The sequence below is a fragment of the Mus pahari genome, chromosome 5 (genome assembly GCF_900095145.1).
Source record: "Mus pahari chromosome 5, PAHARI_EIJ_v1.1, whole genome shotgun sequence".
NCBI classification, from domain to species: domain Eukaryota; kingdom Metazoa; phylum Chordata; class Mammalia; order Rodentia; family Muridae; genus Mus; species Mus pahari.
Genome location: NC_034594.1, coordinates 105,206,231 through 105,210,281, shown reverse-complemented (window position 1 = coordinate 105,210,281; position 4,051 = coordinate 105,206,231).

Here is a 4,051-nt window from a genome sequence, read left to right as displayed (position 1 = left end):
TTCTTCTTCTTCTTCTTCTTCTTCTTCTTCTTCTTCTTCTTCTTCTTCTTCTTCTTCTTCTTCTTCTTCTTCTTCTTCTTCTTCCTCTTCCTCTTCCTCTTCCTCNTNCTCTTCCTCTTCCTCTTCCTCTCCTCCTCCTCCTCCTCCTCCTCCTCCTCCTTCTTTATGTATATGGGTGTTTGGCCTACATATATATCTATGCATCATGTGCATGCAGTGCCTGTGGCTGCCAGAAGAGGGTGCCAGGTTCCCGCCAAACTGGAGTTACAGAGTAACTGGGGTGCTCACAGTTCGTTGTAATTGGGTCTTCCCCCCCCCCTTCTTCAATACCTGCTCTAATCTCTCTGAACACCCACAGGGCGGTGTCCCCAGTTCAGGTGCAGAAGCACTTTCTGGTCTGAGGAAGCTAATCCAGCTTTCTTTGGTGGGAGGAGTACAAACCCTTCTGGCTGCCATGGTCTCTTCATTCCCAAAGCCCACAGGAACATTGGTTCTTCTAGGTCTTGCTCAGACCTGACTTTCTCCAGGAAAACTTCTCAGATCCCCTTCTTATCCCTCAGAAGCAATCCCAACTCTCACCTCACCCAAGTACCAAGGATGAGCACGGACACCGAATTTTTCAAGGAAATCCCTGATGGCAATCTCTCCCATCACCAGACGTAGATTTTCTTCTTAGACCTTGTGTCACGCTTGAGGAGGTATGGTTACCATCAATACCATGGTGTCTATGCGGCTACTATTAAACAAAGGCTCTTAACTCTTTGTGTGCCATGATGTTTCTGCCATATTAGTGACACTTAGGAATTCTACTCAGAATAATGTTTCTAAGTACATACAAGAGATAAGAAACCAATAACGTTAAAATGCATCTATGGGAATGTAAAGATAAGGTTCAGTTTCTTTGTTAATACATGATTCAGCAGCATTGATAAGTATAGCATGTAGTTTTTGCTACCCCACTTTGAGCTCCCGGCAGACCATACTACCAGCCCCCACCCATATTCCCTTGGATCCATGGACAAACAGCAACAACAACAACAACAACAACACACACACACACACACACACACACACGTTAATCTTAAAATGCCTTTACTAAGTAATGACTGGGCAACTCCTGACCCTCCCCTGCCACTCTAGGCATGAGTGGGTAGAGTGGCCACTGTCCACGGCAATAGAAAGCTGGTGCTGACTTTATCTCCTGCTGCCTCCTTCTTCCCTAGTTCTCTTGACCGTCTCTGCGTCTTCCCGAGCAACTCTAAGTGTCCCATCCCATCTTTACTCATTGGTTTCCGGTATCGATCCATCAAGAACCATTTGGGCAACAGGACCTTAGCATCAGAACCACCCTCTACAGATAAGTACTGATGAGTACAGGTGCCATTTAAAGATGTCTGAAAGTGTTGTCATGAGATCCACCTGGAGCAAAATCATCTGTTTCCCAATGTTGTGGTGGCTGGCATTAGTGGTCTGTTCTTACAACTGAAGAAAATGGTCATGTTTGATTGAAGGTTGGTACAAAGATGGAGTTTCTTCCCATCCCTCGCTTCTCCCAGGTTTAGAACTTCTGTGTCAGGTGGGCTCAAGACCATTTCTTTACAGCTTAGGAATCACTTTGAGTGATCTAGCCCAGTGATTGCACTTGGGAGGATTTCTCCATGTTTGTTTATGAGATTAGATGGAAAATAATCATATAAATCCCCAACCTTGTAAGTGAGAAAACCCAATTCCAATTTTCATCTGGATTCTCGTACCTGATCCCAGTCTAAGGGAGGATGTTCTGAAAGATTCAGAATTGGCAGGTAGAGTTGTGAGAGGGACGGAAGGAGGATTTGTTCATACAGAAAGGGAGGTGGTGAGTTGGCCTGGTGGAATGCAGCATGACATAAGGATGCAGGAAGGGGAAATGACGTCATTCATTCAGGCAGTGGGAGGACAGGGAAGTGAAAACACATTTCTGCTGAGTCAGCTGTTTTATTCTTCCTCCATCCAGCCTGTCTTCCAGAGAGTTCAAAGTGCAGCAAAATTCCCAGCATGTAGGCAAGGGAGTGACAGAGGCTTCAATCTGCCTGGACACCCTGTGAGCTGGGATTCTTTCTCTAGACCCTGAGGCCCATGTGTTTCCCTGCAAAATGATGCAATGGGGGCAGGAAGCCCTGATGTCAGCAACTGTGACACCATGGACCAGGAAAACCCTGAGCAGCTACCTCAGGACCCAGTATGGGAAGAGGAGTCATTAGGTTTTCTTCTTGGTGTCTACAAAAAATTTTCCTTTCCCCCTAAAATGGTTTTCTTCGGAACTCGGGTTTATTTCATAAGAAGGGATTCTCCCTCTTATTATCCTCTGGTTAGATGCTCACAGTTAGTTTTGAAACTCCATTTTCCCAAGCTACTTTGATGTACATACACATGAAATGTGAGTCAGGATGCAAGACGGGACTGATTATGGATATAAAATAAACAAAGGAGCCGCTTACTGGGGACTGGTTGAAGCCTCACCGAGCCGTGAATCAAGAATTCTGAACAGAATTAACACATTTGCTATTTGCCTCTCCAAGCTATAATCCTTCACATGGTCAGGAATTAGAAACTCTTTTTATAACAAATGATGTGTCCTAAAACTCTGGGAATCCTAGTGACTCCTGGTTTTCCTTTCCCGGATTAAAACCCATCCAAGTCACCCCTGGAATCACCTTATAGTGTCACCAAAAAGAGGGAGACATCAGGGAATCTGAACTTAGGCAAGAGAGTGGAGGTGCTCCCAAGGAATTCCATTCTAGCTCATTAATTCTGGTCTCCGGGCCTCTGTCTTTACTCAGAGGGCACATGCAACCAGAGAGAGGTGCATTCCTTGTTCATAGCTACACCCAGTCATCTCCTCAGGCAGTGCGTGTTCAGGAAGACGCTGGGATGAGCCAGGGTGCAGGGAAGCGCTTTGCAAGTTGAGGAAATGGAGACATCATTAGAGAGACTTCAAGGGCTTTCCAGTTCTCAACTCTAATAGCTCACTTCCTTCATGTGGCACACACATAAGTAACTGGGAGCCTCTCAGCTAGAGACAGACTCCTAGGAGACCAGAAGAGGCAGCTCCTTGTGAACTCAGGTAAGAGACTTTCTCAGATGATCTTGGGGAGAACCCAGTCCACACATTTTCCCAGATGTATCGAGGGTCAGTCATGTGCCCTCCACCCCCACCCCCCCGCCTCCACACGCGCAAAGAAAACCTTTCCAGGACAAAGTCTCTTGGAGAAACAGGAAGTGTCACCATTATCTTTGTATCCAGTAGGTAATGGATACAAAGCATTTAGGACCGTGGATGTTCAACAAATGCTAGTCCAGTTGTTGAGTTCATGATCCTATTGATGCAAAAGATATTACAGCTCTGATTTTTAAAGAAATAAGAAGAGGGAATTTATTCTGGAGCCATTTTGAGTAATCATGGTTACTTACCCCAACTTCCATGTTCTGCATGGAAGCAGTTTCATAGCGTTTTATAGTTTTATGGAACAAAGGAAGTAGGTTTAAAAAATAGACAGGAAAGGGGGGCAGGCGATATTATCACTCTGGTGATTAGGGTCATCGAGTTCCTTGGGGCAAGTTTGACCTTCATAGTCCAGATATCTTATTTCTTCTTATTATTTCTTCTTCGAGCATGACTACTTAACAAACTACAAACAACAGCAACTAACCAACAACCACTAACAACTGCCTCATCTCTGGGGCCCTAGCATTTATATAACCTCTCAGAAGTCCCCAGAATTCCAAACGTCACACAATTGTAGAAACTATCTGCTGCTGGCGAATTCATGCCCGTACTAGAGCATGAGGCAACTCACAGTCAGCTGCTGTGGACAGTCTGAAGCAGCCCCTTACCCCACACCTGGGATTAAAATGAAAACACATTCCCATAATATTTCAGTATTTTTCCAAGAGAGCAAAATACTCATTACATGTCTTTTTAGAATATCTTTGTATCTCTCAGGCCAGGTACCTGGTGTGTGTGTGTGTGTGTGTGTGTGTGTGTGTGTGTGTGTGTGTGTGTGTGTGTGTG